Below are 11405 nucleotides of genomic sequence, written 5' to 3'. Positions count from 1 at the left end.
CTGGGTAAGGTGGAGGGTCAGAGAAAAAGAGGAAGACCTCTAATGAGATGGATCAGCCAGGTGGCATCATTGATGGACTCAAGTGTGGCAGCAGTAGTGAGGTTGCCCAGGATCAGACATTGTTTCGTTCTGCTGTGCATGGGGTCGCTATGAGTCGGTTCGGACTCGATGACAACCGACAACAAAAACTGGTATTAGAAAAACTAATAGCATAGCTTCCAGCATCACAGCAATATGCAATCCACCACAGTATGACAAACTGATAAATATTTGTTGCTGTTGTTAAGTGCCGTAGAGTTGGTTCTGACTCATAATGACCCTATATAGGGTTTCCGAGGAGCGCTGGTGAACCACTTCCTTGCGGTTCAAATCAACCCTGTGATACAGTGCTTATCCTATAGCGCCACACCAGGACTCAGACAGATGTTTAGAGTTCCATAAATTGTTGCTGTTGTTAAGTGCCGTCGAGTTGGTTCCGACTCATAGCGACCCTGTATAGAGTTTCTGAAGAGCTGCTGGTGAGCATGAACCACGACCTTGCAGTTCAAACTGACCTTGCATTCCGGTGCATTAACCTGCAGCACCACACCAGGGCACCTCAATAAGTATGTTGTTGTTGTTGTTAAGTGTCTTTGAGGCAGTTCTGACCCATAGTGACCCTGTATGTGGTTTCCTAGGAGAAGCTGGTGAACTTGAATTGCCAACCTTGTGGTTCAAACTAACTTTGCAACCCAGCACATTAACCCATAGTGTCACACCCGGATTATAAAGGCCATGAATTCAACACACATTTTGAGCAAACACAATTCAATATGTAGCAAAATGGGAACAAAAATTACTGTAAATATTAGATGGCTCAACCCATATTGATGACACAATGCCTGGCACAAATGCGTGGCACAAAGTCAGCATTGAATGAATGGGATGTGGCAGTGATAATAGGAAAAATAGCAGTAGCAGTGCTATGAGTTCTTGTCCACACCAGGAGAGATGAGGAAAGTGGAGACCACACAGTACCTGGGAGGGAACAGAGAGGAAACAGATGACAAAATGGGCCATTTTGTTGAAGACTGAGCCCGGTAACTATAGGCAAATATGAGGAGCCTTTGTAAAAATCATGGGAAAATGGGATTAAAAGATAATGGAATTTTTCCACACACTTTTTGAAGCCCCCTCTTATAGATAATGATTTTTCCAGTCACTAAATCAGCATTTACCACATCCTAGCATTTCACCTCCCACATCAAATGTATCATCTCTTTGAATCCTCATAAGAACTCTATAAGGTAGAGTTTATTTACTATCCTCCATTTATGGTCGAGGAAACTGAGGTTCAGAGAACTGAGGAGCTTGCCCCAAACTCAGATAGCCAGGAGGTAACACAGCCAGGCCCCAAACCACTTCTGACCCCAAGCTCAAAGGATGAACTGAAGACTGTCCAGGCAGGCTCAAATTGTTGCCTGTCTCCTCTTGCCTAGAAGGAAGTTAGCAGGGGTGGGTACCATCGCTCAACTTATCAGGGCTAGGGGATCATGACCCTGCAGCAAACACATGGACTCTGGCCTAGCCCGGGCCAGCTCTGAAGCCTTGCTATCGGTGTCATTTCATCAGCCTGCCAGACATTGAGCACAGGAAATTAAAAGCAAGCCATAGATTACAGAGTAAGGTGGCACCAGTGATCTCAGACAGTCAGTCCTCCCCACCCCTGCCTCCTTCTCCCTTCTGAAAGAAGATAGCTTTTAGCCCTCGGTTTCTGCACTTGTGCAGAGAGCTGTTCTAGTCCCTGGTGAAAGAGGTAAAAAAAAGGAGGCCCTGTTCTTAGGGGCTCCGAGTCTAAGGAGGCAGGTCTTTCCAGTGACAGTAACCAGGTATTTTGGGGAGAAGGGAAGCCAAGGAGTTGGAGTTGGGTAATAGGTGGACAGTCTCTGCTGAAGAGTGAGAAATGTTTAAGGCACGCACACAAAATGTACAGTCAAAAATAGATGTCTTGTTCTTTAAAAAAACGTTGGGGGGAGAGGGTGGACCTTGCTGGTGCTGTGGGTAAAGCTGGGGGCTCCTCACCATTGGCGATGCAAACCCACCAGATGTTCCACTGAATAAAGTAAGACTGTCTGTCCCATGAAGATTTGTAATCTCTGAAAGATTACGAAGCAGCTCTACTCTGTACTACAGGGACACTATGAGTCAGATTCAACTCAGTGGCAGTGATTTTAGGGTTGTTTTTTATTATTATTATTGATTATTAAAAGGTTTTGTCCACCCAGGTACCTGTTTTTCATTGCTACATCCCCTTCTTATCAGTTTACACTGTTCTTCTCACCAAATTCTATTTTGGTATATGCAAAAGCACCAGTTCACTCTTTATCACACCTCTCCTGCCAACTTTGCCTCCAAGGTCTCAAGATAGATCTCCCTCAAAAGAGAATTCTGCAGTCAAGGTTTACTATGATATAAGGGTTTTCCACCCATTTTAATAATCTTCACACAAAGGATTAGAACAAGGCCAAAGGTTGTGCTGGAGCCCCTCCCAGGCCTAAAAGCAATGACTTTGACAACAAGTAAGGTCATACGCCTTCTTTCTATTTTAACTTACAGTTTATTAGACGAGGGACCCTCATCTAACAAAATGTAAGAACTCAGCACTTTTATACAGGTGCTTCTCATTTCTCTCCAGAGACAGAGAATCCCCCTAAGGAGAGGAAAAGGTGGGAATTGCAAAACACCAATTGGACTTAATCATGGATCCAAGTGATTCTGGACAGGGTGGGAATCAAGTTGGTGCCAGAGTTCTCCCTCTCCTGAATCTTCCTTTTATTATTTTGTGACATAAATCCAGATACTGCACGTATAAGATCTCGAGGATGGGAAATCCATGATTTATTTAGTATTCATGCAGGCACCAGAGCACTGACCTCAGTGAGACTCAGGAAGTGAATCCTTAATCAACACTTGTTGATATTTGCTGCTGTAGAAACATGTACAGCTATGGTGACCCCATGTACAAAAGAGCAAAATGTTGCCAGTTTTGTGTCATCTTCACTATTGTTAAGCTTTAATTCATTGTTGCATTCACTGTGTATTTTATGTGCCTGTCAACTTAAGGAATCATATTACATAATTATATCAAACAATGTTCTGCTGTGGTCCAGACGGTTTTCATTGGCTAATTTTTGAAATTACATTATCAGACATTTCTTCCTAGCTACCTTAGTTTGGAAGTCCCCCTGAAACCTGTCCATCAGTGGCTTTGCTGGTATTTAAAATACCAGTGGCATAGCTTCCACATCATAGTAATATTGCTGTTAAATGCCATCGAGTTGGTTCCAACCCATAGCGACCCTGTATAGGGTTTCTAAAGAACAGCTGATGGATCACCATAATACAACGATGAATTCAAATATCATTTCCCAGAGCTCATATTTCTTGCTGGTCATTCATTCAAAAAATATGTATTAAATTCCTACTCTGTGCCAAGTAATGTGGATAAAAGCTAAATAAGACCCAATTCCTGTCCACAAGAGCATAGTAGAATCTAGTAGAGAATTTAGGGAAAAAACATGCAGTTATTATTTAAAAGTGGGATAAGTTCTTAGTCATGCATTCGCTCATCAAATAGCTATGGAATATCTTCTCTGTACTAGGCATCACATCTATTAGCAGAGATTCAGCAAGAAAATGAGACATATCTCTGTAAAAAAGCCAAGCCCTGTAAGTTTGACTGTGTGTTAGGTACCTGGAGGCAGGGAGAGGGAAGGCATGGTTAGGATAAAATTCATAAACACCTAGCACAATGCCAAGCATGTTGAAACATTAAATGAATATTTACAGAGTGAATGTAGTTTACAGAACATGCTGCATGCTATGACATAGGCAAAAAGGATTTTGTAGCAAATGGTTTAGAGAACATCTTCCATAATGGATGGCATCAGCACCTGTTTAAGCAGGAGTCATGCAGAAGTAAGAGGGAAACAGGAATTCAAGAATAGAGCATAGCATATACAAAGGTTCTGAGATATGGAAGAGAATGGCCTATTGGAGAAATAGTGAGTGGAAAAATAGCATGTTGAGTGGACACAAATTTGGTGAAGGTATTCTTGGAGAGTGAGCAATGAGATGGGGAAAGCACGCCTAGGCCTCATTGTTGAGGACTTTATATACATATACTAAAGGTTTAGAAACAATGAGCCCTTATTCCATACAGCATGGCTGGTCAGCCATTATTTCTGGTATGTATCATCTGTGTTTCACAGTAGAAAATGAAAGGCACCACTCACCCACCTGACAGCATAGTGGACAAAAATGAGCTTTGCAATTAAGAAGACAGTAAGGAGGTGGATTTGATGGCAAAAAAAAGCTGTGCAGACCCACTTTAGCAAAAATATGGAAAATTGGATGAGTCGGATTAAGAGGATAGTCCCAGAACTCTGAGTTTCAAATAAAAGAATAAATAAGTGGATCAAGTGCTTACCAGAAGAAAGATTTGGAACAGAAGCAAGAATAAAGGTGACTTCTGATTTGGGAATGTCACTGTGCCCAAAAACAACCATTTTGAATGGGCTTGAGTAGATTGAGGGAAAAGAAATCACTCCCATTACTAACACCTGATAGCAATTTGCAGCAAAAAAGATGCAAGGATTTTGTTTTGTTTTGTTTTCTTTTCTTTTCCTTTCCTTATTTTATTTATCTCTTTTTAGTCATTTTCTCTCTGGTGAACACACATGAGACCTATACAAGTAGACACCCTGAGGGGAAGGTTCTATACCATGTGGATCCTGAAGCTGGGCATAGAATCAAAGCAGGGGTAGACAACAGAAAGAGACAATGCCAGCAGTCTCTTTCAAATTTGGTCTGCCCAGTCTTGGGTCAATTCTCACTAGGATAAAGAGCTAAATGGACTTTATGGGAAGGAAAAATAAAAAAGGAGAAAAAGAAAGAGAGAAAAAGCTGGAGTTACATCAAAGATGCATAGCAAGAACATCATAGAATTTCTCAGGCAGATTTGAAGGCAAAAGTCCATTGTTGTTGGGGTTGTTAGGTGCCATCGAGTTGGTACCGACTAATAGCAACCTTATGCAGAACAGAACAAAACACTGCCCAATCCTGGGCCAACCTCACTATTGTTTCCACGCTTGAACCCATTGTTGCTGCTACACCATCAATCCATCTCACTAGAGGTCTTCCTCATTTTCTCTGACCCTCCACCTTACCAAACATGATATCCTTCTCCAGAGACTGGTCCCTCCTGACAATATGTCCTAAGTATGAGAGACAAAGTTTGGCCATCCTGGCCTCCAAGGAGCACTCTGGCTGCACTTATTCAAACACAGATCTGTTGTCATGGTACTTTAAATATTCTCCTCCAACACCATAACTCATAAGCATCGATTTTTCTACTGTCTTCTTTATTCACTGTCCGGTTTTTGCATGCATATGAGGTTATTGAAAATACCATGGCTTGAATCAAGTGTACCTTAGTCCTCAAGCTGACATCTTTGCTCTTCAACATTTTAAAAAGGTCTTGTGTAACAGATGTGCCTAATGCAATATGTTGTCTGATTCCTTGACTGCTGTTTCCCTGAGTGTTGATAGCTGATCCAAGAAGAGTGAAGTCCTTGACAACTTCAATCTTTTCTCCATTGATAGGAATGTTGTTTATTGGTCCAGTAGTCAGGATTTTTGTTTTCTTTACATTGAGATATATTCCATACCAAACACTGTGTTCTTTGACTTCATCAATATATATTTTAAGTCTTCTTCAATTTCAGCAAACAAGATTGTATCATCTGCATATCGCAGGTTATTAATGAGTCTTCCTCCAAACCTGATGCCACATTTTTCTTCATCTAACCCAGCTTCTCAGATTATTTGCTCAACATACAGGTTGAATAAGTATAGTGAAAGAAGACACACACCTTTCTTAATTTTAAAACATTCAGTATTCCATTTTCTGTTCAAACAACTGCCTCTTGGTCCAGGTACAGATACCCCATGAGCACAATTAAGTGTTCCAGAATACTCAGACTTCACAGTGTTGTACATAGCTTGTCATGATACACACACTTGAAAGAAATTGCATAATTTAAAAAACACAGGTAAACATTTTTTATGATATTCTCTGCTTTCAGCTAAGATCCATTGGACATCAGCAACAATATCCCTTGTTCCATGTCCTCTTCTGAATGTGGCTTGAACGTTTGGAAGTTCTTTGTCAATGTATGCTTGCAGCCATTTCTGTATTACATTCAGTAAAACTTTAGTCGCAAGGGATATCAAAGATACTGTCTGATGATTTATGCATTTCATTGGGTCACCTCTTTTTGGAATGGGCACAAATATGGATCTTTTCCAATCAGTCAGCCACATAATTGTTTCCCCAATTTCTGGCATAGATGAGTGAGTGCCTGCAGTGCTGCCTCACTTTCTTGAAAGATTTCAATTTTTATTCCATCAATTCCTGGTGCCTTGTTCTTTGCCAATTCCTTCAATGCACCTTGAACTTCCTTCTTCAGTATCATTGGCTCTTGATCATATGCTACCTCTTGAAACGGTTGAACATCGACCATGTCCTTTTGGTACAATGACTGTGTATTTCTTCCATCATCTTTTGATGCTTTCTGCATCATTCAATAATTTCCCAAAGAATCCTTTGATAAAAAAAGTTAAGGCTTGAATGTTTTCTTCAGTTCCTCCAGCTTGAGAAATGCTGAGCATGTTCTTCCTTTTTGGTTTTCTGATTCCAGATCGTTGCACATTTTGTTGTAATATTTGGCTTTATCTTCTTGAACTAATCTTAGAAATTTTCTGTTCAGCTCTTGGACCTCTTCATTTCTCCCATTTGCTTTAGCATCTCTGCAACAGAGAGCAAGTTTCAGTGTCTCTTCTGACATCCATTTTGACCTTTTCCTTCTTTCTTATCTTCTTAATGACTTTTTGCTTTCTTCATGCATGATGTTCTTGATGTCATCCCACAACTCTTCTGGTCTTTGGTCTTTATTGGTTAATGTATCAAATCTGTTCTTCAGATGATCTCTGAATTCAGGTGGAATATACTCAAGGTCATATTTTAGCTCTCATGGACTTGTTTTCATTTTCTTCAGTTTCAGTTTGAATTTTCATATGGGTAATTGATGGTCTGTTCCACAATCTGACCCTGGCCTTGTTTTCACTGATGACATGGAGCTTTTCCATCGCCTCTTTCCATAGACACAGTCAATTTGATTTTTATGTATTCCATCTGACAAGGTCTGTGTGTATAGTAGTCTCTTATGCTGTCTAAAGAAGGTATTTGAAATGAGCCAATCATTGATTTTGCAGAATTCTATCATGCAATCTCCAGCATCATTTCTATCACCAATGCTATATTTTCCAATTACTGATCTTTCCTCTTTACTCCCAGCCTTTGTATTCCAGTCACCAGTAATGATCAATACATCTTGATTGCATGTTTCATCAATATCCAATTGTAGAAGTTGGTAGAATTCTTCTATTTCATCCTCACTGGCTTTAGTTGTTGGTATGTAATTGTGATTAATAGTGGTATTAACTGGTCTTCCCTGTAGATGCATGGATATTATCCTATCACAGACAGCATTGTACCTCAGGACTGATCTGGATATGTTCTGTGTGACAATGAATGCAATACCATTCCTCTTTAATTTGTCCTTCCCAGCATAGTAAACCATGTTGTTGTCAGATTAAGAATGGCCAATAGCCATCCATTTCAGCTCACTAATGCCTAAGATATCAATGTTTATGCGTTCCATTTCATTTTTTACAATTTCCAATTTTCCTAGGGTCATACTTCATACATTCCATTTTCTGATTTTTAATGGATATTTACAATTGTTTCTCTTCGTTTTGAGTTGTGCCCCATTGGCAAATGAGGGTCCCATGGGCTTTTCTTCCACGGGCTTTACTCCATTTGTGTCATCATGGTCAACTCTACTTTGGGGAGACACCTCTTTCCCAGTCGCATTTTGAGTGTATTCCAACCTGAGGGGCCCATTTTCAGGCACTAAAAGGTAATTAGGAATTGCTTAAGATTACACCAACATACATTCACCATTTTTGTTGTTGTCGTTAGGTGCCATCGAGTCGAGTGGAAGAGATCTGTATTTGTGCCCATTCCAAAGAGAGGTGACCCAACTGAATGCAGAAATCATCAGACAATCTCTTTGTTATCCCATGCAAGTAAAGTTTTACTAAAGGTAATACAGAAATGGCTACAAGCATACATTGAGAGAGAACTTTCAGAGGTTCAAGCTGGATTCAGAAAAGGAAATGGAATGAGGGATATCATTGCTGATGTCCAATGGATTTTGGCTGAAAGCAGAGAATATCAGAAAGATGTTTGCCTGTGCTTTATTGACTACACAAAGGCTTTTTTTTTTTTTTTTTTTTTTTAAGGTTTTTATTGTGGATTGAGTGAAAGTTTACAGGGCACATCATCAGTTTCACATTCAACCATTCATATGACTTTTTTCATTACATTGATTATAATGCCCTCCATACATCATCAGTTTACACAAAGGCTTTTGATTGTGTGGATCATGGCAAGCTGTGGACAACATTGCGAAGTCTGAGTATTCCGGAACACTTAATTGTGCTTATAGGAATCTGTACCTGTACCAAGAGGCAGTTGTTCGAACAGAACATGGGAACACTGAATGGTTAAAAATTAAGAAAGGTGTGTGACAAGATTATATTCTTTCAGCATACTTATTCAACATTCACCATTAGGTGGCAGGCACTAAAAAAAATGGCTGCTTTGTGGCTGTTTTAATAGTGTATATTATTATCATTAGTTTCGTGTTTTTTTTTTTTCTTTCTTTCTTTCCTTTTTCCAGTTTTATTATTCAATAATGTTTTTTCTGGATTTTTATGAATTTCATTTTTAGTCACTTTTTTTTTTTTTTTTTTTTTTTGGTCCTCCTTTTATCTTGTGGGGATGTTTTCTTTTCATGCCTCACCTGACAGGAGATAGCAACTGTAGCCATACAGCCAAGGTACAATTGCATCTTCTAAAACCCCACCAACTGGGCAAGAGCCAATACCACTTACTATATATACACCAGAGCAGCATCTCTACAGAACACCTGCTAAAAGCACTCTGAATTGAGCTGTACAGTGAACAGAGAAACCCTTAAGATTACACCAACATACATTCATTTAATTAACACAAATACAACACTACTACAATGCCTAAAAAGTAGCAAAAAATTTCTGCTTGTATGCAAAACCAAGATAAAGTAACTCAAACAAATAAGAGGAAGAGCTTGATATTGCTTTTGAGGGACAGAGTCTCAGAACTATCTGAAAAAGAATTCAGGAGAATGATATTGAGGTGCATCCAAATGTTTCACTGAAAGGTTGGGGGAAATAAAGAAGAATCAGAAAAATGCTACAACAAAATTCAAACAAAATAAGCATATCATTGGAGACCATACAAAACCTGCAAATAGAGGCCAAGATTGAACAATACTATAATATCAGAAATGGATAATACACTGAAAGAGCAGAGGGGTAGAACTGAAGCAATGAAATCCAGAATTAGAAAGCTTGTAGGTAAATCACTCAATACTGTTAAGATAGAAGAACAAACAGGAAAAAATTATTAAAAAATCTGAAGAAAACCTAAGATTCATGTGGGACAACATGAAGAGTAATAGCCTATTGATGGTTGGAATTAAAGAATAGGAAGAGACAAATGAAATCACAGAAATGATAGCCAGAGTTTCTGGGAAAAAAAATTTCCCTAACATCTTGTGAGACAAGAAGATAAGTATTCAAGAAGCTGAGTGAACCCCAGGCAGGATAGACTCCAAAATCAAATCATCAAAACATATCATAACCAAACTCTGCAAAATCAATGACAAGGAAAGAATCCTGAAAGCTACTAGGGAAAAAAGAAATGTTATCCACAAAGGAAAACCAATAAGATTAAGCTCTGATTTTTCAGCAGAAACCATGCAGGCAATGGGAAGAGATATACAAAACTCTGAAGAAAAAAAAAAAAAAGCTGCAAATCAAAAATCATAAGCAATGGACTGTAAAGTTGGTTTGAACCACAAGGTCAACAGTTCAAGTTCGCCAGCTGCTCTTTGGAAACCCAGTATAGAGTCACTATGAGTTGAACCTACTCAACAGCACTTAACAACAAGAATCATATACTCAGCAAAGCTGTCAATCAAATATGACAGCATAATCAGAACATTCCAGGATAAACATAAAATAATGGATTTTGTAAATGCCAAGACAGCACTTCAAAACATACTAAAGGGAGCACCAACAAGAGCAGACTACAAACAGAGATTGACATATGTAGCAACACATCCAGAACTCAGTCTAGATACAGAAGAGTTCAGAACAGAACAAAACAAGACTGAAAATAATTAATCTGGGATGTCAGGACAATGACAAAGCAAAAGAAGGGAAAAGTATAGTAACCAAGATCCAAGTGGTGAGGAGGCCAGGTAGATTTCAGGATAAAACAGACAGTTTAAAAATGAGGAAGAAATGATTAACGTATAGGGTAACCTCAAAGAAGCTTAACACGTCTCCACATCATATCAAGAAAAGGAAAATGCAAGATGACTTTGGAAACAATAAAACTATGAAGAAATTGACAAGAAAAAGTACAAATAAAAATGAACCCAGCACAGGAAAGCATGCAAGAACAAAGAAACCAGCAGCACCACAAAAAACCAAACAGCATAATGACAGCAATAAATTCATGTTGTTATTGTTAAGGGCTATCGAGTCAGTTCCAACCCATTGCTGTTGTTGTTAGGTGCCATCGAGTCGGCACCAACTCATAGTGACCTTATGCACAACAGAATGAAACAATGTCCGATCCTGGGCCAACCTAACTACTGTTGCCACACTTGAGTTCATTGATGCTGTCATTTGGCCAATCCATCTCATTGGGGGGTCTTCCTCTTTTTTTCTGACCCTCCATATTACCAAACTTGATATCCTTCTCCAGTGACTGTTCCCTCCTGACAATATGTCTAAAGAACGAGAGATGAAGTTTGACCATCTTGGCCGCACAGGAGCACTCTGGCTGCACTTCTTCCAAAACAGATCTATTGGTTCTTTTGGTAGCCCATGGGACTTTGAGCATTCTCCTCCAAAATCATAATTCAAAGGAATCAATTCTTCTATGGTCCTCCTTAATCACTGTCCAGCTTTCATATGCAAATGAGGTTATTGAAAATACCATGGCCTGGGTCAGACGCACCTTAGTCCTCAAGCTGACATCTTTGCTCTTCAACGCTTTAAAAAGTTCCTGTGCAGCAGATTTGCCTAATGCAATACATCGTCTGATCTCTTGACTGCTGCTTCCGCGAGTGTTGATAGTTGATCCAAGAAGAATGAAGTCCTTGACAACTTCAATCTTTTCTCCA

The sequence above is a fragment of the Chrysochloris asiatica genome, unplaced genomic scaffold, assembly GCF_000296735.1.
Source record: "Chrysochloris asiatica unplaced genomic scaffold, ChrAsi1.0 scaffold00073, whole genome shotgun sequence".
In the NCBI taxonomy this organism is placed as follows: Eukaryota; Metazoa; Chordata; class Mammalia; order Afrosoricida; family Chrysochloridae; genus Chrysochloris; species Chrysochloris asiatica.
Note: the sequence above shows the minus strand (reverse complement) of the source record.